Source organism: Amborella trichopoda, chromosome 4, assembly GCF_054954075.1.
Source record: "Amborella trichopoda isolate Santa Cruz 75 chromosome 4, AtrichopodaSantaCruz75HAP2 v2.0, whole genome shotgun sequence".
NCBI classification, from domain to species: domain Eukaryota; kingdom Viridiplantae; phylum Streptophyta; class Magnoliopsida; order Amborellales; family Amborellaceae; genus Amborella; species Amborella trichopoda.
Genome location: NC_142339.1, coordinates 25,536,603 through 25,562,639, shown reverse-complemented (window position 1 = coordinate 25,562,639; position 26,037 = coordinate 25,536,603). Strand labels below are relative to the sequence as shown.

General features: G+C 36.9%; 2 long non-coding RNA genes across 2 annotated transcripts; both read right to left on the bottom strand.

The window, feature by feature from the left end:
• Positions 1–931: 931 nt before the first annotated feature.
• On the bottom strand, positions 932–3,405 carry LOC110006409 (uncharacterized). The gene is made up of 2 exons (XR_002279352.2): positions 2,789–3,405; positions 932–1,367 (listed from the first exon to the last, which is right to left on the bottom strand). It is a non-coding gene; the product is annotated as an uncharacterized LOC110006409 (long non-coding RNA).
• Positions 3,406–22,203: 18,798 nt separating this feature from the next.
• On the bottom strand, positions 22,204–23,531 carry LOC148782374 (uncharacterized). Its single transcript, XR_016053421.1, has 2 exons — positions 22,773–23,531; positions 22,204–22,670 (listed from the first exon to the last, which is right to left on the bottom strand). It is a non-coding gene; the product is annotated as an uncharacterized LOC148782374 (long non-coding RNA).
• Between the last annotated feature and the right edge of the window lie 2,506 nt (positions 23,532–26,037).

Sequence of the window (26,037 nt, the reverse complement as noted above, 5' to 3'; positions counted from 1 at the left end):
TCAAGAAAATTCTTTTAAAGTTTGATGAGCTTGATCAACGAAATAATTGCAGCCACCGGATTGACATTCAAGACAAATGTGACCATCTTGTACCAAAGGTGGTCTCATTCTATACTCCCATATAATTTTGAGTTGGAGATGGTGAAAACCAAATACGAACTCATGATCTCTATTGGGCATCTATTTTATGCTTTCAAACCATTGATAGGAGAAGAAGTCTTGTCAAAAAGAGAGAAAGAAGTTGAGAAAGAAAAAACTGGCGTCAGCCTCTCAGGATTTAATAAATGTACTAGGATTTCCTTGGTCTCATGGAAAAATCTTCACTGCGAGTTCGAAAGAGAGAGTTGATCTTGTATGGACATCAAAAAGAAGTCGTAGATTTATTCATTAATTTTTTTCCACAAGAGAAGGAAAAGTTGAAAACATTCAAAGGCTCAATGGTTCTTGTGGAGAAATATAGAGAAGGACAAATATGTTGCACAAAATATCAAGAAGGCCAGGCCCAATAGAATGAGATATTATAAAAAAAAAATCTCATTCTGTAATGCCTGATTTTATCAGAGTGAGGAAAATCGTATATGGCCAAAATCATTCTTATGACAAAGCAAGAAAGATATTGATATCAATTGAGAGGAAAATAATTAGAAATGACAAAGAAATGATTTATTCGTTGATTTTTTTCCACAAGAGAAGGAAAACTTGGAAAACATTCAAGGGACCGATTGTTCTTGTGGAGAAATATAGAAAAGGACAAATATGTTGCACAAAATGTCAAGAAGGCCAAGAGAACATAGGGTCCAATAGAACAAGACATTATAAAAAAAATCTCATTTTTTAATGCCTGATTTTATCAGAGTGTGGAAAATCGTATATGGCCAAAATCATTCATATGACAAAGCAAGGAAGACAATGATATCAATTGAGAGGAAAATAATTAGAAATGGTTTGCTCATTTACCTAGTTGGCTGTAACAGCAGCCCGTGCATTGGCCAGAAAGTTACACTCCAAAGCTTTTGAAAACCAAAAGAGAAATACAATTTGAGAGAGAGATTCAATTTTTAAGGGGAGGGGGAAGAGGGATGATTCTACAAGAAACAAATATGAACAGGTTCTTAACAGACCTTGTAACTTGGCCGAGAGATTTGAGAGAGAAGTATCATGTTATCAAAGAATTCGAGTAAAAAATAGTAATTGGTGTGTTGAAAAGGCTTCGTGAGAGAATAGGGAAAGCAGAATTTAGGTCTTCAATCTTGAGTACGTTGCCTTGTTCGGCTTCTAGATTTCCTATATCCCAATGCTTTCAGGTTATTGTTGCCATCAGTGGTTGCTGCCTTCTTCTTACCAGGAACAATTGCTCCACCTTAAAACTAGAAAGAGAGAGAGAGAGATTAGAAGGAAGCCTAAAATTGAGAGAGATTAGAAGAAGGAAGCCAACCATTGAGAGAGATTAGAAGAAGGAAGCCAACATTGGATAGATAGACAAAAAACTAAAAAACTGGAGCCCTGAAAACCATTGAAGACTGAGGAAGTACCATTTAAAACAATCAAACTCAAAAACTGAGGAAGTACCATTTCAAAGAACCATTAAGCCCTGAAAACCCTAGGCAATTGGATAGATAGACAGCAAAAACCCACTGAAGATAAGAAAACCCAGAAATTGAATATGGAAGTGTTTCTCAAGAACACAACCAGAGAAGAAAAAGTGAACCTAAGAAAAATGGTTTGATTGATTAAGAGCTCAAAAATATGAATACCACTAAATCCATTCTAGGTTAGAACAAGTTGCAGAGAAAGAAAGTAACCCTTACATACAAAATAATAGATAAAACCCTAACATCCATGAAAAGAATAAAAATAACACAAACATTGGCTTCCTACATGAAAATCATGCCTAGATTCTGTAAAAATATTGCCGAAACAAAGAACATATACCTGAGACCACAAGGTTTTTCAAAAACACAACCAGAGAAAGAAAAAGTGAACAACATAAGAACAATGGTTTGATTGATTGTGAGCTCAAACGTATGAAATCAGTAGAAACCCATTTCAGGTTAGAACAAGTTGCAGACGAACAAAGTAACCATTACCTACAAAATAAAAGATGAACCCAAATAGCCATGCCTCTGTTATGAAGGCTATAGACATGAAAAGAATAAAAAGAATACAAACGTTGCTTGCTATAAAAAATTAAACTATGGAAAAAACAGAGAATAAATGGCCATGGGGAAAAACCCCGGGACAACAAAATAAAATAACTGAGCCAATGAAAACTTAAAACTGATTCTGGAAATGTTCTTGAAAAATATATCAAATCTAGTTTCAGAAGAAAAGTGTTCACATATTTTTATCAGAAATAGGAAACTATGAAACAAAAAATCACAGAATTAGTTGCAGATGAAAAGAATCCCTAGATCATCCTCTGATTCTGGAAATGTTCCTTAAATCTAGTTTCAGGAGGAGAAAATAACACTAAGTGTGCACATCTAGTTTCAGGAGAAGAAAATAACACTAATTGTTCACAGATTTTTATCAGAAATAGGAAACTATGAAACAATTTTGTGAAAAATTCACAGAATTAGTTGCAGATGAAAGAATCCCTATATCATCCTCTAATTCAAAACTATGGGGATGAAAAAAATCAAAAGAATATAACAAATTCATTTCCAATAAAAAACCCAAACAAACTAGAGTCTAAACAAGCAGTCAGCTAAAATTTCAGAGAACTATTCACCATAAATAAAATAATATCATATAATATAAACTAAAAAACCCTAAAATTGTTTATTACCTCTAGTTTGGGGCACTTCGTTCCTAGTTGCTGCCATATCCTCTTTGCTGATTTTGCCCAAAAACAGCAGCTCCAAGACTCGAAATACCAGAAGAAAAGAAACAATGGAGGCGAATTTTCAAGTGGGGTCCAAAAAATTAGGGTTCAACCACAAGAAGAGAGCATCAGCAAACTAAGAAGGAGAGCAAGAAAAAACCAAGCTTATCTTCCTCTCCCTCTAACCATTCACTCTGCATCTTCGTCACATCTCTCTATCCTTCTGCCCCTTCTGTCTTCTTTCTCTCCTCTTCTCACTTTCTCTCTCTTCTTCTCACTTTCTCTCCCTACTCGCTCACGTTGGGTTCCAAATTGGCTTTGCTCTGGTGTGATAGATAAAAAGGTCACCCTTTCAACGGTCATCTTTGTGACTGTTGGGTTTGTTTCATCCAACGGGATGGTGGAATAAGCTAAAACCATATCAACGGTGGAAAATCATTTTAGGCTTCCTTTTTCCTTGGGGATGGAAAATAGCCCTTAGACGTGAGTTGTTAAATACGAACCTCCCAAATTCTATCTCTACGTAAGAAACTTTTATTCCTCACGCTCTCTAGGTAACTTCTTTCAAAACTCTTGGGGATGGAAAATAGCCCTTAGAAGTGAGTTTTTAAATACTAACCTCCCAAATTCTCTCTACGTAAGAGACTTTTATTCCTCACGCTCTCTAGGTCACTTCTTTCAAAACTCTCTAACATTGGTTGGCATACATAGTAATTATGCATACATTTATTAGAAAGGGACAATTTCTATGAGTCGTAGGGCTCATTGTTTGTAAAATCGCCCCATCTAACTCCTAATCGCCCAATTAGATAGGAACTAGCCAGTGGCCAATTTCGGTTTTGGGCTGTTTGGGTGATCAACTGGCATTATTTTAAAATTTCTTTTTAAAAATGTATTGTAATTCTAAAAAATAAAGAATTTGATTTGTAATGCATTTTTTAATATTCATTACATTGTGGTAAAGGTTAAAAATTATTTTGGTCATTAATATTAACTTTTATATTTTCCCATCTTTTTTAGATAATTTTAAAAATAGCATTTGAAAAATATAAAATAGGTTAAAATCCATTTTTTTCATTAATTTTCAACTTCATTTGAATGTGTTTTGTTTTAATCATTCTTTATATGCTTTGCATATTTTAGTAGATTTTTTTTTTTGTATTTTTTTATTTCTTTCAACACTTTTTTATCGATCGGGACATGCTCGATTAGAGCAGTTGAATCGGCCAGTTTACCGGTTAAACCGCTTCCAGGCCCATGTCTGGTTAACCGTTTCGGTTCGATTTTGCGAATACTGGTAGGACTCATAAATAGAAATGAGTTCCTTCGTAAAAATTTATTTTTGAGATAAATTTTAGACTTAATTTTTAAAGAATATATAATATTTAACATGAAAAATTATAATTTAATGAAAAAAAATATTTAGACCATTAGTTTTAATTTTTCTTCAAGAAACTACCAAGATGGATGATCCTTTGAGGATACATTGTAAGAATTCGTATACAACAATTTTCCATTTTAAAGATGGTGATATCTGAAACAAAATTAGATTTGAGAAAAGGAAATAAAATAGAAATATGGAAAGATGAAGTCCCTCCCATATACATATGGAAGGAGCCTATAGTGGTACTCCTGCTGGTCTACAACATACTCGTATTTCCTCGAGCATAAGACTGATTTCTTGGCTAAATTTCAAGAGAAAAAGAAAGAAGAAGAAGAGTCATCCTGTGCACTTGGATTTCACAATCAAAAGTGGACTAAGTTGAAAGCTCAAACTATATCCTAACTTTTTCTTCCTTTAAGGGTCAAACTACTTTTTTTCACTACTGTTTGGTCCTTGAAGGGCCAAAATCAATGTTTCCGAAAACCGTTTGGAAGGTGATGTCTAGGTTGATAATCCTATGACCCTTTCCAAAATCTTGAAGAAAATATGTTGAATGATACAGAAAGTGTGCCAAAAACTTTGGTAACACAGGATCAACAAGGGCCATGTCACATGCCTTCTTTTGAGGAAATAATGGTTTGTCAATGGCATAAGGATATGGTTGCCACCCAAGTTTTTGAAGACGCCCTACATATTGTGCATAGTGATAGATTGATACAAAAAAGGTTGGATGGGAAAAGGACCCGGCTCCGCAAGCAAGGGACACCCCTTCTTAGACTAGAAAGACATATTCTGCCTCAAGCAAGCGACAACCCTCCCTTTCCTAAAAAGTCCTGAGTTCTTAACAACCGTCTTGTGCATGTCATGCCTTGCCTGTCCTTGCTTTAGTCAAACCTATTCTGCCTATCCGTACCTGACCTTGCTTGAGTAAGAAATAGATATGCATGTTCATGTCCATCCTTGGCTTACCTTGTTCGTCTTGCCTTCCATGCTTTTAGGTAAGTCAGTCCAACGTAGTAATCCTTTCATCAAGTGGTCTAGTTTAGTTAATAGGTTGGTTGATATCCAAATTATTGATACTAAAGGTCCATACCTAATATGAAAGGGACACGCCTAACAAGAAAGGTAAGGTTCTTTCGGGTTGGGAAAGGAATAAATCTCTCTTTCATTTATGGAAGGAGACTGGAGAAGCTATAACTGTTGACTGACGATAAGGATCTTCTGGCCTCTTTTCCTCACAAAGCTCGAGTGAAGAGGTTGCTCCCTTTTTAGGTCCTTCCGGAAGAGCTAGGGAGACTGGTTAGAGTCTTGCTCAGAAGTTATTGGAAGGGGGTATGTAACAATCCTAAACTTTCAAAAAAAAAAAAAAAAAAACTATTAATACATGATAATTCGTTTGAACATGATGGTCCTTAAGGACCATCATTACTTTTAAAAGCTTTTGTTTTAAAAGCTTTGTGTTTCCTGGCTCTTGCCACGTCCACTAAAGGACGTGGGCTTTAGGTGTTTAAAGCGTAAACTAACGCTCACACCTGTAACGTAATGAAAGCTTTAGGTGTTTAAAGCGTAAACTAACGCTCACACCTGTAACGTAATAAAAGAATAAAATAATATGTTAGTAGAATTTAAATTTAGAGAGGTGAAGACTCCTACATTAGAAAACTTATGAGATTTTTCTTTCTGGTCGAAACACAGTGAACTCCTTTCTCGAGGCGAATTTTTATCGGAAGCTCCCTCTCAAATATTTGTGTGTAAGTGACATCATCTTTCTGAAAAATAGTCTGTTTTTAATAAATAGTGATATTTCCGTCCAGGATCTTTATTTTATAAGTTTTGTGTGTAAGTGACCTCATTGTCTCGAAAAATAATCCATTCTTTTTAAAAAATGAAATGAAATAATTATTTCTGCTTATTATCATGATTTTTAGGCACGATAAATTTTATGTGCACGTGACCTCATTATCTTGAAAAATAATCTTTTTAATAAAAATTGTGATATTTTATCTATGTTAGAAATTTTGAATGCTGTAAATTATGAAAAATAAATTTATTTATTTTTCTTGTCTATTGTTAGAAATAAATGTGATATTTCTGCTTTTAGTAAAATTGTGATATTTCTTTCTACTGTTTTGAATATTTAGACATTGTAAAATTCATGTGCAAATGACTGCCTTATTATTTAAAAATTGACATTTTTGCAATTGATTATAGTATTGTTGTGAAATGTTTATTTGTGGACTGATATCCCATAAATTGTGATAATTCCGTACTCTTGAATTTCTATAAGAGTTTTTCTATACATATTAAATTGGCAATTATGCTAGAATGCCTTTACAAACTGCTACCTTTCTAAATTTGAGCCCAAAATATTTGATTGGTTATTTTTGAAATGTTATAGAGAGTGACTGTTATTAATGGTTTAAGTGAAATTCATATTAATGATTTCAGTGATATGTTGAGTACATGATATTATTGCTTTCGAATGTTTAAAGAGATTTAGAAATAATTTAAGTATGCTAGTAGACTCATCCGGTTCACCGATGAGGTATAAGTGGACCTATCTGGGACACCGGTAGGGATTAAGTGGACCTATCTGGGATGCCGATAGGGATTAAGTGGACCCATCAGGACGCTGGTGGGGTATATAGGTGACCTACTTGGGACTCCAGTAGAGTATTTTGTGAAATCTTTTTAATCATGCATTGATGTTAAAATGTGATATGTATTTCAATTATTCGGATTATACTTAATTATGCATTTTTTAAAGTGAAACTGTTAATGCATTCCTGTTAATAGATCTCCTTTTTGAAAATATTGATATCTTTCAATCATGATTATTTTTAGGATTATGATGATCACTTACTGAGTAGCCAAACTCATCAAATTATGGTAAACATTTTTTTCAGGATAAATACGGATTCATTTTGAGTGCTAGTCAAGATCAACCTTGGAAGATATTGTTGTTGTGCTAACTTTCTTTTGTTACCTTGTAAGAATTCGCCACTGTAAATTTTTCCTATCAAGAAATATATATATGTTTTGACTGTCACATCTCAGGGATATCAGTATTGTAAATTCTTGGGGTGTGACAATTATGGTATCAGAGCAATAGGTTTAAGATTCTTAGGAAATTTAAAAAAAATGTACTTAAAATCACATTTATTGTGTGTACAGACCGGGACAAAGTCAAGATCCAGAATAGCTGAGGCTAATATGGAAGGAATTCACAAAGCCTTGAAAAATATGGTTACTCTAATGCAACATCAGGTGGAAAACAACAATCCACCCAGGCAGTCAGTTACAGGAAATGGTGGGGGTAATATCGAACAATTTAAGAAATTGAACCCACCTTCTTTTAAGGGTGTTGTAAGCCCACTGGAAGCCGAGGGATGGATTATGCAATTAGAGAAAATATTCGAAGTAATGGAATGTCCTGATGATAGGAAAGTGGCATTGGCAGTCTTTATGTTAGAAGGTGAAGCACAACACTGGTGGCGAATGGCAAAAGGAGTATTGGTCAAAGAAAATAAAGCCTTGATTTGGGAAGTATTTCTAGAGGCATTTAATGAAAAGTATTTCCCAGATTTTATTCGAGACCAAAAAGAAATGAAATTTTTAGAATTAATCCAAGGAAATAGGACATTAGCACAATACGAGGGCAAGTTTACTGAATTGGCCAGGTTTGCACCACATATGATTAACAATGAGGCAAGAAAGGTGAAGAAATTTGAAAGGGGTCTCCGGCCAGCTATTAGAAGCAGAATATCAGTCTTGAAATTGAGAACTTATGCTGAAATAGTGGATCGAGCCCAAATTGTCGAAAAAGATTTTGAAGATTACCAAAAGACGAAAAATCTTAAAAGTCATGTTAGACCTACATCATCTAATCGACAACAGTTTGAAAGGCCAAACAAGAAGCCAAGGCCCTCGCCATTTCAAAACCCAATAGAACCATGTAGAAAATGTGGGAAAAATCATGGATCAAGCCCTTGTTATTGGAATACCGGAGCCTGTTTTAAATGTGAAAAATTGGGACACCAGATTAGACAATGTCCTAGCTTACAAACACAACAGCTTCCAAAGCAGGGAGAGATAGCTCCAAAGCCTCAGATGAAGGGAAGAGTATTTGCGATTACAGAGCAAGACGCTCAGGCCTCAAAATCAGTGATCCAAAGTACTCTTACTATCTTCCAAAAAGTAGCTCATGTTTTGCTTGATCCTGGATCTACTCATTCATTTGTGTCACAACACTTTGCATGCCACTTAAAGGTAAAACCAGAACAATTAGAATACATTCTAGAGGTAGCCACACCGATGGGAAATTCAATTAACACCAATATAGTGTACAAATCATGTGTAATAAAGATAGAAGAAAATGAACTGTTGGTTGATTTAATACTCCTGAAAATTCAAGATTTTGATGTAATCTTAGGCATGGATTGGCTTTCTGCATACCATGCAAGTATTGATTATTATAAGAAAATTGTTACCTTTAGTATTCCGAATCAACCAGTATTTTACTTCAATGGTGTTAAAGAAGACTCCCCATCATATTTAATCTCGTGTATTCGAGCTAATCGCCTCCTTCGAAAAGGGTGTCAAGGCTTTCTTGCATATATCAAAGAAGATAGGAAGGAAGAAATAAATTTGGATACCACTCCGGTTATCTGAGAATTTTCCGACGTTTTTTCTAGAAGAATTGCCAGGATTACCGCCTGACAGGGAAATTGAATTCTCCATTGAATTATTTTCAAGGGTAGCACCAATTTCTAAGGCACCTTACAGAATGGCTCTTGCAGAACTTAAGGAACTGAAACAACAATTGGAAGAATTATTAGATAAAGGTTTTATCAGGCCCAGTGTGTCACCTTGGGGTGCTCCAGTACTATTTGTCTAAAAGAAAGATGGGACTATGAGATTGTGTATTGATTATAGACAGTTGAACCAAGTGACAGTGAAAAATAAGTATCCATTACCTAGAATTGATGATTTATTTGATCAATTACAAGGATCACAAGTGTTTTAAAAAATTGATCTTAGATCTGGATACCATCAGCTTAAGATTAAAAGTGAAGATGTACTCAAGACAGCTTTCAGAACAAGGTATGGCCATTATGAATTTTTAGTCATGCCTTTTGGATTAACCAATGCACCGGCTGCATTTATGGATTTGATGAATCGGATCTTTAAGCCCTTTTTGGATAAATTTATTGTGGTATTCATCGATAATATTTTAATTTATTCCAAGAATCAGAAGGAACATGAGCAGCATGTAAGAATGGTATTGCAAATTTTAAAAGAGAAGAAATTGTATGCCAAACTTAGTAAATGTGAATTTTGACTTGAACAAGTGACATTTTTAGGACATGTCATATCAAAGGAAGGTCTATCAGTTGATCCTTGAAAGGTTGAACCGTTGTTAATTGGAAACAACCAAGTAATGTGACTGAAGTTCGAAGTTTTTTGGGATTGGCAGGATATTACAGAAAATTTGTAGAAGGATTTTCTCGAATCGCAACCCCATTGACTCGATTGACACAGAAGAATGACAAATTTGAGTGGACAAGTGAATGTGATGAGAGTTTTCAAGAACTAAAAGTTCGATTAACTTCAGCTCCTATTTTAACTATTCCTGAGAAGAGTGGGGGATTTGTGATTTATAGTGATGCTTCACATAAAGGCTTGGGCTGTGTATTAATGCAATATGGGAAAGTAGTGGCATATGCATCCAGACAGTTGAAAGAATATGAGAAAAAATATCCAATTCATGATTTGGAGCTAGCTGTAATAGTATTCGCTTTGAAAATATGGAGGCATTATCTATATGGTGAGCAATTCGAAATATACACGGACCATAAGAGTTTGAAATACCTCTTCTCTCAGAAGGATTTAAATATGCGACAGATAAGATGGATGGATTTCTTAAAAGATTATGATTGTACAATCCATTATCATTCAGGAAAAGCTAACGTTGTGGCCGACGCTCTAAGTAGAAAATCTACGGGAGTCTTAGCTCATCTAATGATCCAAGAAATGAGATTGTTAAAGGAAATAGTGGATTGGCATCCAACTCCGTCCATTAATGGTGTGGTAAGTATGATTGCCACTATTAAGGCAGAACCCCAATTAATCCAACAGATTCGATTGGCACAAAAGAAAGACCCTCAGCTTATAACAATTGTAAAAGAGGTGAAGCAAGGAAAGAGAGATGAATTCTCTATATGTAGTGAGGATTTACTAAGATTCAAAGGTCGGGTTTGTGTTTCGAATGATAAGAGTATGAAGAAAGCTATATTGGAAGAAGCACATCATTCTCGCTATACGATACATCCCGGAAGTATTAAAATGTATCAAGACTTGAAGAAAATCTTTTGGTGGAATAATATGAAAAAAGAGGTAGCACTATTTGTGTCTAAATGCCTAACATGCCAACAAGTAAAAGCTGAACATCAAAGGCCCGCTGGGTTGTTGCAGCCTTTATCCGTGCCAGAATAGAAGTGGGAGCACATCTCTATGGATTTTGTCTCTGGCTTGTCTAGAACAAATTCAGGACATGATAGCATTTGGGTCATTGTGGACCGGTTGACCAAAGCTGCCCACTTTCTATCTAATCGCACGACGTACACTTTGGATCGTCTGGCCCAATTGTACATTAAGGAAATAGTGCGGTTGCATGGAGTTCCGGTCAGTATTGTATCGGACAGGGATACTCGGTTTACTTCTAAATTTTGGGCTAGACTACAGTCAGCCATGGGGACAAGACTCACCTTTAGTACTGCCTTTCACCCCCAAACTGATGGACAATCGGAGAGGACCATCCAAACCTTGGAAGATATGCTGAGGGCCTGTGTTATTGACTTTACAGGAAGCTGGGATGACCATTTACCCCTGATTGAGTTTGCTTATAATAATAGCTTCCAAGCCAGTATTCAGATGGCACCATATGAAGCCCTGTATGGAAAGAAATGCAGGTCACCCATCTGTTTGGATGAGATTGGTGAAAGAAAGCTTTTGGGGTCAGAAATTGTCCAGATAACCACAGATAAGATAACATTAATTCGTGAAAGGCTCAGAACAGCTCAGAGTAGGCAAAAGAGTTATGCCAATAACCGACGGAGAGATCTTGAATTTGAGGCAGGTGATCGAATTTTCCTAAAAGTCTCACCAATAAATGGCATTATGAGATTCAGCAAGAAAGGAAAGTTGAGCCCACGTTACATCGGACCATTTGAAATCCTAGAAAAAATCGGAGGTGTCGCTTATAGACTTGCCTTACCACCCGAATTGGCAAACGTCCATAATGTCTTTCATGTATCTTCACTACGAAAATATCAGCCTGACCCATCCCATATCTTGAAATATGAACCTTTACCGATCAGGAAGGACCTATCCTTCATTGAGCAGCCAATTTTGATACTGGATAGAAGCGTGCAAGTGTTGCGCAAGAAGGAGATTCCTTTGGTCCGTGTATTATGACAGTACCATTAAAGAGATAAGTCGACTTGGGAACGATAAGACGATATCAGAGAAAAATATCCCTATCTTTTTCAGTAATCAGGTACACAAATTTAGATGACTAAATTTCTTTAAGGGGGGAAGAATGTAACAATCCTAAACTTTCAAAAAAAAAAAAAAAAACTATTAATACATGACAATTCGTTTGAACATGATGGTCCTTAGGGACCATCGTTAGGGACCATCGTTACTTTTAAAAGCTTTTGTTTTAAAAGCTTTATGTTTCCTTGCTCTTGCCACGTCCACTAAAGGACGTGGGCTTTAGGTGTTTAAAGCGTAAACTAACGCTCACACCTGTAACGTAATGAAAGCTTTAGGTGTTTAAAGCGTAAACTAACGCTCACACCTGTAACGTAATAAAAGAATAAAATAATATGTTAGTAGAATTTAAATTCAGAGGGGTGAAGACTCCTACATTAGAAAACTTATGAGATTTTTCTCTCTGGTCGAAACACAGTGAACTCCTCTCTCGAGCCGAATTTTTATCGGAAGCTCCCTCTCAAATATTTGTGTGTAAGTGACATCATCTTCCTGAAAAATAGTCTGTTTTTAATAAATAGTGATATTTCTGTCCAGGATCTTTATTTTATAAGTTTTGTGTGTAAGTGACCTCATTGTCTCGAAAAATAATCCATTCTTTTTAAAAAATGAAATGGAATAATTATTTCTGCTTATTATCATGAATTTTAGGCGCGATAAATTTTATGTGCACGTGACCTCATTATCTTGAAAAATAATCTTTTTAATAAAAATTGTGATATTTTATCTATGTTAGAAATTTTGAATGCTGTAAATTATGAAAAATAAATTTATTTATTTTTCTTGTCTATTGTTAGAAATAAATGTGATAGTAAAATTGTGATATTTCTTTCTACTGTTTTGAATATTTGTAATTGTAAAATTCATGTGCAAATGACTGCCTTATTATTTAAAAATTGACATTTTTGCAATTGATTATAGTATTGTTGTGAAATGTTTATTTGTGGATTGATATCCCATAAATTGTGATAATTCCGTATTCTTGAATTTCTATAAGAGTTTTTCTATACATATTAAATTGGCAATTATGCTAGAATGCCTTTACAAACTGCTACCTTTCTAAATTTGAGCCCAAAATATTTGATTGGTTATTTTTGAAATGTTATAGAGAGTGACTGTTATTAATGGTTTAAGTGAAATTCATATTAATGATTTGAGTGATATGTTGAGTACATGATGTTGCCGCTTTCGAATGTTTAAAGAGATTTAGAAATAATTTAAGTATGCAAGTAGACTCATCCGGTTCGCCGGTGAGGTATAAGTGGACCTATCTGGGACGCCGGTAGGGATTAAGTGGACCTATCTGGGATGCCGATATGGATTAAGTGGACCTATCAGGACGCTAATGGGGTATATAGGTGACCTACTTGGGACGCCAGTAGGGTATTTTGTGAAATCTTTTTAATTATGCATTGATGTTAAAATGTGATATGTATTTCAATTATTCAGATTATACTTAATTATGCATTTTTGAAAGTGAAACTGTTAATGCATTTCTGTTAATAGATCTCCTTTTTGAAAATATTGATATCTTTCAATCATGATTATTTTTAGGATTATGATGATCACTTACTGAGTAGCCAAACTCATCAAATTATGGTAAACATTTTTTTCAGGATAAATGCGGATTCATTTTGAGTGCTAGTCAAGATTAACCTTGGAAGACATTGTTGTTGTGCTAACTTTCTTTTGTTACCTTGTAAGAATTCTCAACTGTAAATTTGTCCTATCAAGAAATATATATATGTTTTGACTGTCACATCTCAGGAATATTAGTATTATAAATTCTTGGGGTGTGACAGGGTACTTGGTTATGGAGGGAACTGAACTACAACAGAAGGCCCAACCTAAAAATCTCTAGCTGGAATATTTGCTCCGATCGACCATCGTCTTCTGATTTGAAAAGATATCTGACCTTCCCTTCCCAAGTGGTTGGGATAGTTATAGATAGTTAAAGAAAGCTATCAATTCAAGGGCCATGAATAAGATTGGTACTAGCAAAATAGATGAATAGAGGATGGAGTTCTCTAAGCAACTACATAAGGGGGCACCTTGGAGGATTTTGGAAGGGTGAATAGAACTAAAAAAGAACTAGCTATATCTACATACGACAATATGCCAACATTCTTTCAATCACTTGAGGGTGAGAACAACAATTCCACTGATGTTCCAAAGACTATTAAAAACAAGGGATTGTCCACAAATTGGATGGCTTGGGGTAAGTCATGAAGTCCGAGAATTTTTATTAGAATTTTATGTCTATTTAATGACACTCTGACAACCACCCATTTTGAAATTTAAAGACCAATAATAATTGTGACCTCTATGTACAAAAGATAAATAGTCTCTTTGTAGACAATCCCTAAAAACAAAGGCTTGTATTCCCAAAGCTAGCTAATCTAAGCCAGGTATAGACTAAAAACCCAAATCTCTTTCCTTTAATGTTTAATTTGATGTCAACTATTTCTTGGATTGTAAGGCCCATTCGCGGCCCTAATAGATTGTCAGATATAAAAAATATTGCATCGGATAACAATGTAGGACTAATGTTCTTGCTGGAAAATAAGTTCAATATCAATTACAACATGGCTGCTTATTGTTCAAGGAAGCTTGGCTTTCATGATTCTTTTATTTCTGATGAATGTGAAGGAAATTAAGATTTTTAGTGCTATGGAATCCCAACATATACTATGTTAGGCCCATTGAAATTCTTGAACAAATTATTATTGTAGAGGTTATTCGACTTAGCATTAATGGTGTCATAATTGTTTCAAGGGTGTACGATTACAGTACAGTTTTGGAAAGAGAGCTTTTATGGGATTAACTAACGGACTTCAAAAATTAAATTAGGGGACGTGGTTGCTCCTAAGAGACTTTAATACGCTAGTGGATGTTTGTAGAAATGAGCTATATGCAGACTATGAATGGCAACCTTGGTCGAGTACGAGTTAATTGATTTGGGATCATCAAAGGGTTGGTTTTCATGGTCAATAGTAGAAAGGGTCATCGCCACATCAGGGAACGTTTAGACCGTGCTCTTGCGGACCCACGGTGGTGAACTCATTCCTTGTGTCAATCGTGAAACTTCTCCCTTGAGGTACTTCTGAGCACTATCCATTGATGCTTTAGCCTTCATCTTTACCTCGTTTAGGTTCCAAACCCTTAAGATATTTTGTGGCATGGCATATGTTTGCGTGATTGAAAAGCTCTTTAAAGTATTGTATATAAGCATGGTTCTCACCTGTTGTAAATTAGCATGATTGTCACCTGTGATAAAAATGTCATCAATATATAGGAGAATAATGGTTATCCCTAAGAAACAATAGAGGATGAATAGTGAATGGCCAAGAGAGTTTGTATAAATTGAGCACCCAGAATGACCTTTCAAAATCATTCAAATAATGCTCTTGGAGCTCGTTTTAAACTATATAAGGATTTCTTCATATCCATCTAAGAGATAATCTACTCACGAATAGCTGAGAAGACAATTATTGTGTGCACCGTGGTCATTGCAGCTACCGAATAAAATGTTTCTTCATAGATATACTCCTGCTTGTAGCCTTGAGCAACTAGCGCTGCTTTCTAACGCTCAATCCCTCCATCTAACCTAAGCTTCACAGAAAATACCCATTTACTTTCTTTGATAGAAGTGTTAGCAGGGCAAGACACAAGATCCCAGGTATCTTTGCATCCATGGTCTTCTTTTAACTTGATATGGTAGAAGCTTCCTGGTAGCTGGAAGGGATATCAACTAAATCAAGGCAATATTGGAGAAAATGTGTTTTTAAATATTTGCAAAATAGCGGTCCGATTTTTATTTTATTTATTTTCTTTTTTCTACCCCACTTAAAATATATTTTTAAAAAGGCTAGTATTGTGTGTAGAGAAAAATAAAGAGTCACGTAAAGAGAGGGACAAGTGGCCATTGAGATGCAATAATACTTTGTCATTCTCTCTCTACATGAGTCTCTCTCATTTTCTTGTTGTAGCTATATATGGGGAATAGTTTTGGGAGACCAAGGTACCTTTACATGAGCTTCCTATCTCTCTCTGAAACCTCTTTCTCTCGCTTAAACTTCATTGTAAGCTGAATACCAGGGATATGCCTGTCATCTCTGTGAGAGCCCTCCAGTGTCATAAGATAAAATACAGCACTGTGTTAAATCTCACAATTGTCTTTCTCTCTAGGTTATTTGCTAACCATTGTTTTGCATTAATTTTATCTTCCTTTTTATACAATATGTTCATAAAAAGCGCAATCTCATCAAGTTTCTTTCTCTAGAAAGACTACAAAACTGATTGTTCCAACTTTTTCGTTATATTTTGTATCTGAAAATAGTACTTGGAGGTTGAAAAAGATTGTATGAGCAACAAAAAAATTATTGAGTATCATTTTATTTTGTTAGAATGATTTAGATGGGCTTTTGATGTGTTTATGCTTGCTGAAAATTACATTAGGATTGCTTAGAAGAGCTTTACAATAGTTGCAATTGATTTTAGGTTTTGATTCCTTTGTGGATAATAAAATTAATGAACTTTGTGTATCTATTTTGAGTCTTAAATAAATTTACAGCAAGTTTTTGTGACTGTTTTGATAATATTTCTATGCCATATGTTTGTTAATATTTATAGTTGGTTTCAAAACCCAATTTGCATGTTATTTTAGCTCCATTTATTTTTGAAAACCAAAACGATCCAATGTATTTGGGCCAACAATTGATATCAGAGTTTACGAATTTTCAATATGTATAAAAAATGGCTAATCCTAGAGCTATATTGACTGATTTAGTAAAGATTGATAAGCTTGATGGCTATAATTTCTCTCTTTGGAAGAGTAAAGTACATTATTTGCTGCATACTATGGATTTGTTGTAAGCAATTGAAGAAGAAATCATATCTGAACTTGATGATGACTCTACACTTAGAGAGAGACAAAAATACTTAAAATGGAAGAATAATAATTTTACATGTAAGAGTGCTATCGTGAATTGCCTTAGTGGTAGATTGCATAAGGTCTTTGAACCCTACACTAATGCTAAAGACTTATGGGAGATTATTTAGAAAAGGTACACCAATGACAATTATATGGCCAAACATGAACTCTATGAAAGATGTAACCAACATAAAATGAGAGAGAACCAATCGATGTTGGAATTTTTTGATGACATGATTGCAATGGCTAACCAACTTACTGGTTATGGAGAACCCATATCTGAGCATCATCAAATCTTGAAGATAATAGAAAACCTCCTTAATCCATGGAAAGACCTTAAAAAAAAAACTTGTGCTACAAATGGTATCATCCGCACCCTTGATTATTTAAGAGGACATCTTAGGATGGAAGAGAATGATAGGATCAAAGAGAAAAATGAAAGAGCCCAATAATAGGTTTATTTGGCTACTCAAAAAAGGTATCCAAGACCCAATCATAAGAGAGATAGGAGTACAAAGAAAACAATGAGGAAACAAAGAAAGAAAACAAGAAAATGGGAAAATTTTTAAAAAAGTTAAAAAGATGTTTTAATTGTAACTTGGTCATATAGCCAAATTTTATAGGGCCCAGCCAAAGAAGATAGAGAGAAGTCAACCCAATCACCCAAAAGATGTTGCATTCCTGGTAGACGATACTCTTACGGTACCCAACAAGGCATATCACTACAAACAAGCTTACCTGAAAGGACCTCATGCTAAAAAAGAGAAATAAATAATTAAATGCTGGGCTGAACACCTAAAATGGCCCCATGCGAAAGAAAGTAATTTCCCTCCCCCCTAAAAATCAAATAATGGCTCCAAGTCCAAAGCTCAAAGAAAAACTAGTGCCCAATCTCTCAAAAGCATTAGCCTGGCGGATCAAGCAGCAAGACCACTCCAACAAACTTGAAAGACCTTGATCATCTGAACTCCAGAATTCGGTAATGGCAAGGACAATATCGAAAATCCAAGGCAACTCTGAAGCACTAGGATTAGTGTCCAAACACTTTTATATACTTGAGCTCGATTGAAGACTCGAAGACCCCTTTTAGGATTGTAATACGAAGACCAAAGGATCAAGGACAAAGAGTACTCACGGATTTCTAGTCTTATGGCCCTAGTTAGGTTTGGCTCGGATGTAAATAAGGTTAACTCACTCTAAATCGCAAGGGAAGAAATTTTGAAAGAACTAAAAAAAATTAAAAATTATCATCACAAAAATATTTTCTAAAATTTAATTCTCTGGTTAGATATTTTGGTTAGTAAAAATCCCCATCTAAGAAAGGTTCTACAAAATTTCTATCACCCATATAAGGCCATAGGTGGAAACACTGTAATGCCATACTCTATGGTTGCGCAAGTTAAAACAATGACTACCATGTTTTGAAAAATCTCTCTCTTCAATCTTTTTAATTTTTCAAGCTCCATCTCAGGGACAGTCATAATTTTGGATTTTTCAAACTCAACTTTATTTTTTGTGCTTTCATAAACTTTATTTCCTTTGTTAAAATCGGCACCACTCTCTGTTTCCAAATCATCTCCCTCTTTAAAAATTTCTTCAAAATATTTTCAAAAACAAATTAGTTGGATCAATCGCCCATATTGATGAATATTTTCTAGACTTGTAGAATAAGGGGATCAAATCCTAAGGCCGAACGAGCATTGAGCCAAAGAATGCTCGGAAAGACGATCACATGTGAAAGGAGAGAGATGTCAAACCAATCATACCTTACCTTGACCTCTCACCCAAACCGCTGAAACATCCCAAACATCGAATTCCGACCCTATAAGACTCTGGCCTTCAGAGTAACTAGGGGTAGAAGGTAACTTGGCATTTATTCAGTTAAGAAATTCTCTGCCGTCTCTTCTAAAGCCTTTTTTATGTTTTAAATATCTGAAAATGGAATTTGACACCACGATTACGTCTCACGAATCAACAGTGGAGCTCTCAACGATTGCCTCAAAGCCTATGCTAAGCTCATCTCCAGGTCCTGGAGACCACTGGCACCCTAGACCGATTGTTGTTGGAAATCCAAGTGATTACTTTTGTTTCAAAAACTATGCTCAAACTCCATTTTCTCTGACCACCTTGTCCAAAGTGTGTGACACAAGTGATAAAGCGAGGCAATTGTAAACCACTTATTTTTTAGCTGAGAAATTCTCTGCCTTCTCTTCTAAAACCAATTTTATGTTTTAAAACTCTGATAATGAACTTTGATACCATGATTACATCTCACGAATCAACAGTGGAGCTCTCAACGATTGCCCCAAAGCCTAGGCTAAGCTCATCTCCTGGTCTTGGAGACCACTGGCACCCTAGACCGACTGTTGTTGGACATCCAAGTGATTACTTTTGTTTCAAAAACTATGTTCAAACTCCATTTTCTCTGATCATCTTGTCCAAAGTGTGTGACATAAGTGACAAAGCGAGGCAATTGTAAATCACTTATTTTTTAGCTAATGTAATTCCAGGAATCCAAAAATCTTGGAAATCATTGAAAATTAACCTGGAGCTTTCCTAAACCCATTCCAAACAAAACCCTAATTTTTGTCTAACCAAACACCGATTTTCGTAGAATAAACCACACTAGGGACCATATACACATGTGCACCCTAGTGCACTCTACACTTGTGCTCCATACACCCCAACCATAAACTACAAACCCTAATTAATTGAACCCATACCTACTTAGTTGAACACCTAAACAAACTTAAGCCCTTACAACCTTCCTAATTAGGCCCAAACCACCCATAAAATTGCTTACTTAAGATAGCCCACCTTGAAACCAGCCTAATTAGCCGCAGGCTTACGGTTAAACCTTCCATTTCTTGCCCAAATCCCAGGCTAGGGAGTCTACAACCTATATTAAGTCCCATTAATCAACTTTTATCAACTTAAATTAACCTAACCCCATTTTGAACTCCCCCTCAACCCAAATTATAGAGTTAAAATTAAATTTATTTAAGTGGGTCTCAAAACCCTCTTGAAACCCCCATCTTGAAACCTCATTTACCCCATATGAAAACCCCTTCATCACACTAAAAAAACTCCTCTTTCAGTCTAATGCCCCATCTTTAAACCCTTTCATATTGATTTTGGAAGGGGACTCTAGTCTATCGGCACCCATTTGAACCCTTGTCCTAATATTATAAAACCCTTTAAACCTTAGAAATTTTAGATTCAACAAAATTGTAGCCCTAGGCTACTAGGCCATCAGTGATTGATATTCACCTTGGAAGACTTAGGCTCCAACTCCATAAGAAATCGCATTGTCTCTGGCACGGGACTCTAAATCGACAAAGGAAACAATTCCCTTGCATTGACAACGTTGATGGGCCTCGCTTACAAGTACGTACATGCTCTTTTTTCTTCATTTTGCATTGTTTTGTTTAATTTAATTGATTCTTAGCCTGCACTACGGGTGGACCACTGGAAGAAGGTCGCAAGGTCGATACTTTATGTTGTCCATAATTTGAAAGAATCTGCTCTCGCATCGACGGATTTTAAATGGGTAGTTAGGCGAAAAGTATCATTTTTGCTGAACTTTTGCGTATAAATACCTGGCCAGACCATACAAGGCACAGTAAATTTGAAGATACAACAAATATCATCCAAACCTCATGAAACTTATATGGCAGGCTTATAGTCCCTTAGTATGAAGATCTGCAAAATTTCGCCCTAATCCGATGTCATTTGGTAGGGCTTCATGGCAGCCAGTCGCTTGTACTTCTTGGCAATTGTTGATTCGTAAAGGGGTATCACACCTTTTCCAAATTACATCATATTTGGCTAAATGGGTTCAAGACCCTTAGAATTGGAATCATCAATGTTTAATTACATTTCAAGATTGTATGGTAGAACTTGCCAATTACTGGTCACCAAGGCATATCTGATGATCGTTTTTTACGCTTTTTAGGGTTTGTCAGACTCCAAATAATAATACCTGGAGATATCTGCATTCGCCACCTTACTGAAGTTTTGCGTACATAAGTTCTAGGAACATATTTCAACTATATTTGTCCTATGAGGTCCTCCTTCATATAGGCTTGACCAGCTATCAAGCTGTAATGTTAATCTAGCAGCCCAACACCATGAAGATGGGTAAATCTGTCTCCTATCTCCATGGGATTCGAGTTAAAGCTTATCATTCCTTCAACAATCAGCTATTGAAATTCCATTTGAATCTGAATCTAAGAGGGACAATTCATGCAAAGATCGAGAATCAAGCATATACTTGTCCTTGCCAACTAGGTGCCACTTCCTTCCTTTATGAGACTCGAGGAAAATTATTGGAGCTGCTTGGACTTGTATGATGTATAAAAATGCACCTAAACATCCACTTGAGAAAGGTGTTCTATGCAGACGCCACATAAGCAATGAAAGATGTCAAGCTATTAGGTAGTTTGTTAGATAATGTGGCGAGGTAAGTGGGTGAGAAGTATATAGTTCAAGTTATAATTGATAATTTGAATAATTACATTAGCATAGGGAATAAGCTAACAAAGTTGAGGAAGCATCAATATGAACCCCCCAGTCCATTGTGCTAACCTTATGGAGAGCTTAAAGGCACAAAAGACATTATGGATAATGGAAAGATGATCACGAGTTCATATACAATCACTCCAATGCCCTAACTTCATGATGTAGCACTCTTATGGAGGAAGTTGATTAAGCAAAGTATCACATAATCTCATTGTGGTTTATAAAATATCACCGTGGACATAAACTCTCAAACACGGAACCTAAAATCTAGGGATTTGGAGGCACGAGAGCAACTTGCTTTTTTTGAAGTGTTAAACGCCTTCATTTCAGTAAAATTTTGAGGGTCTCGACGAGTAAACTTCCAAGATACAGTCAGATCGAATATAAATTCTTGAATCCCAAAGTTGTACACTTAAAAAGATCTATACAAAACCACAATATATAAATGTGATATGCTTTTCAAAATGATATGATACTATAAATATCAATTGAAAATAAACAGCTTTTTCACTACAAAATCATCATCAAATAGGTATAATTAAACATTAATTAGGTAATTAAGCACATGCATATCATCCCATACCAAAATAAATCATTAATATAATAAAAAATGTTATATAAAACTCACACGAGATTAGAATCTCTTACTAGTGAGAGAATACGAACCTTATCAGAGAGAAAAAGTTCAATGTGTCTTTAAAAGCGTGGTGCCCCACTTCCATGAGTCCGTGGTTTTCGTCCTTTTGGCCACCGACTTCCAAGTTCGTATTACGCTCTTTATCTTTTCTCGTTATCAAGGTTTATATATTAAATAAATTATATTTTAATAAGAAGCAGGATAGGTGTCCAATGGTGAAAGAGCGAGAGAGACATTTGGTGAGAGGATGCTGCCAAGTACCCAGCAATTGGCTCTCAAGTGGAGGGAAAAAGTAACATGAGGCAACGATGACTTAAGCACCATTAAATGCAAAGACAAGTAATGACGAAGGAAAATGAAGTGGTCTTAATATTCCACGACGAACAACGAACCAACAATAAATAAAGTTGTTTTAAAACACTAATTTTAACAAAAAAAAAAAAAACTAATAATTTTTCATCAATTGCAAAACAATAGACCTCCCTTATAAACATATTAGGAAAGACGAATGTATAAATAAATGTGTTTGATCGGATGCCTCGATTTCACCTCTTCAAATTTAGGTGATCGGGTGACACGTAGTTCGAGTTCGAAAGATTAGGGACTTGAGACCGCTCTATCGAGAACCTTGTTCACGAAACAAGAGTAGGTTCCCCGACTGGTAAAAAAGGAATTATGGTCGTGAGGCGAGACTTACATCACCTAGGTTCGTGACACACTCGGGCTGATTCACATGGATGCCTTTTTAGATCACGTTGGAGAGCTCCCTAACCTGTGGCTGGTTTGGAATCGCCTCTCTTGCTATGTTTCTCCTTTCCTGCAAACACGCACACACATAAAAAATACAGAGATGTGGGTCATAGGACCCGACCTTGCTATAAAGAGATAAAAGAAGTGAAAATAAGAGAAGAAGTTCGACCAGGCGACTAGGCTGGCATAACGACAGGACTAGCGCGACGGTTTGTCTGACGTGATAGCAAGACGGATACAGTAACTCAGACTGACGCAACGACAATACTGCTCGACGACAGGACTCGCACGAGTACAAGGCTCAGCCTGCCCTTTGATCAAACAAGCAAAGAAGAGATGAAGACTAGCTCGACTCTCGCTAGGTCCTCAAAAAGCGACGAAAGTGAAATACAAATGATGGAAAATGAAGTGAAATGAAAATGAAAGAGGTGAATTAAAATAAAATGGAACTACATTTAAATAATTAAAATAGAATGAAGTGAAGTGAGATAAATAAAATGAAATGGAATGAAATAAAAGAGATGGAAGAAAATAAAATAAGATGAGATTATTATAATAAAATAAATGGATGGAATAGAGTAAAATATGATAAGATAAAATGAGTGAAATAAATAAAATAAGATAAAATGAGTGAAATAAATAAAATAAAATAAAAAAGATATTAAATAAAATGGGTGAGGTGAGAAAAATAAAATAAGGGAGACGAATGAGACAAAATGAAATAGGTAACAAAAATAAAATAAAATAAATTGAATTGAAATTAGCTACATAATGGAGTAAGATGGAAAAAAGGGTAGTCAGAAATAAGGTGGAATGGAACGAATGTATTAGAAGAGGAAGAGAGGAATAAATAATAATAATAAAAGTACTTTGGTTTAGAGAGAGAGAGGGCTATGCATGGGGTTGTTGTGTGACTGAGGAAGATGTGTGACTGAGGAAGAGTAATGTTAGATATTGTAAAAAAACAGATTAGTTGAGAGAGAGAGAGAATACTGGGTTTGTGGGTACGAGAGGATAAAGTCACGAGAGACTTTTGTTTGGTGAGGAGAGTTGGTTTATTTGAACGAGGGAAGTTTGGACGAAATAAATTAAAAGAAACGAAACGAAGATAAACGGGACGAAACGAAAAAGAAGTGCGGTGTTTCTCCTGGGGGTTTTTAGAGAGGGAAATTGCAGCAGAAGAATGGGGAGCTAAAGGGTACCGTCAAAGGGACAGAAGTGGCGAACGACAGGGATGGTGCGGTGGAGTGGGAGAGATTAGCGGGGCGGAAATAACCGGAATGATGCAAGATGGGATGGCGACCACGGAAAGCTGGGAGCATGGGACGATGGTGGCGGATGAAAAGGTGGAGGTTGTTGCGAAGGAACAGAATGGGGAAGGCGGAGGTTGCAGGTGGCTGCTGGTGGTGATTGCAGCAGAAAGTGGCGGAAGTTGGAGCGAAGGATGGTGGATGTATGAGAAGGCAGCTGATGAGAGGTGGCAGGCTGCGATGGTGGGACAGCAAGATGTGGCGGTTGAGTGATGGCTGGCAAGGGAGATGGCAGAGAGATCAGGGGAGAGGCTGCGTGAACAGCAGAGGATTAGATAGGGGGGCAGTGGCTGGTGTGGTGTTCGCCATTGGATTTAGAGAGAGAAAAGGGCAGCAAGGTTGCTGCAAGGTGGCGGAAGTGGTGGCTAGATTGCCACAGGTAGTGGAGGAGAAGATGGGTGACAGTGACAGGGGCTGAGAGAGGGAGCAGCTGCTGCAGCAGGGTCGGGGCTTGATCGCAGGTAAGAAGGACGAGGGTAGTCGTAGATGGTGGTTATTGGAGTGGAGAGATGACGGCAACCGGTTGGAGTGGAGAGGAGGCGGTGAATTGGGAAAAGGAGGTGGTAAATTGGGCAGAGGAGGTGGCTGCCTGGTTGTGGGTGCGACTGTAAGTGAAGAGGAGGGGTGGTGCTGCAGCCAACTAACAGAGAGTAATGACAGAAGAGGGGTGGTGCTGCAGCCAACTAACAGAGAGTAATGACAGAAGAGGGGTGGTGCTGCAGCCGACTAACAGAGAGTAATGACAGAAGAGGGGTGGTGCTGCAGCCAACTAACAGAGTGTAATGACAGAGGAGCAGTAGGTGGTGAAGAAAATGGATGTGCCCCGGCTACCAGTGGTGGCTGGCGGGATGGCTGAAGAGGGCAAAGAGATGGCTCGCGGGATGGCTGAAAAGGGCGAAGAGACAGAGAGATAGGGGTACGAAGAGTCCGCTTGTGTTTGATTGAGGAGGGTGCGAGCAATGGAAGAGAAAGGAAGAGGAATAGAAAAGAGAGATTAGGAGGTAACAGTGAGAAGGGGCACAACAACGAAGATGGGAAAGGGCTCGGCTGTGTCGAGGAGAGAGGCACACGGCGATGGGTTTTTGTTTATATAAACCGCGTTGGGTGGAAAGGTTGCCCGGTCGGCAAGAAGGTGGGACGTTTCACGCACGGCATTATGTCCACACACGGCGATGAAGTTCAGTTCACACACGCTATAGGAATTAAGTTCACAGACATCAATCGGAATTAAGTTCTGGCGCGGCCATAGGAGTTAAGTTCACGCGCGCGGCGATTGGAATTGGTTCACGGGGCAATAAGGTAAAGTTGCACACGGGATTGAGGTTTGTTGCGCGCACGACGTTGGAAATAAAAGGCGTGGCAATGGTAGTTGTTCGGGCCCATTTAGTGGGAGAGAGAGAAAGTACGGCACCATGTATTGTGAGAAAGAGAAAAAGACCACGTAGGGGAATGTGAGGGAAAACGAGAACAGAAGGGAAAGTACGGGACCATGTATTGTGAGAAAGAGAAAAAGACCACGAAGGGGAATGTGAGGGAAAACGAGAAAAGAAGGGAAAAAGGGAAGAAAACGAGGGGCCACAAAAAAAGGGAGAAAAAGGTGGACCCAAAGGTGCACGGGGATCATGTGGTCATACAAAGAATAAAAGGGAAAAAAAGAGAAAATGGGTGGTCATGCTCGACTACGAGGAAGAATGAGAGAAGAAGGGAGGAAGAAAGAGTGAAACATAGACGACGATAGGCTTCCGTCGCTTGTGAAAGAGGTAGAGAAAGAGAAGAGAGAGAGATGATAGAGACGATGACTGCCCCTACTGCTCGTGCAGGCTACAAGACCTGCCGCCTAGAAAGGGACTTAGACCATCATCTCAATCATGATAAAAATGAGAAGAGAGAGAAAGAGAGAGATGACAGAGACAGTGACTGCCCTTGTCACATGTTGCCTAGGAAGGGACTCAGACCTTCATCTAGTCATGAGAAGAAGGAGAAGAAAAAAAAAGAGAAAGAGAAAGATGAAGAAAGAGGAGAGAAAAAAAAGAGCAGAGAAAAAAAAAGAGTGAAAGAAAAGAGAGAGAAAGAGATTTATGTTAAGCCCAGGGGTATCGACCCAAAAGTTTCTCTCTCCTTCCT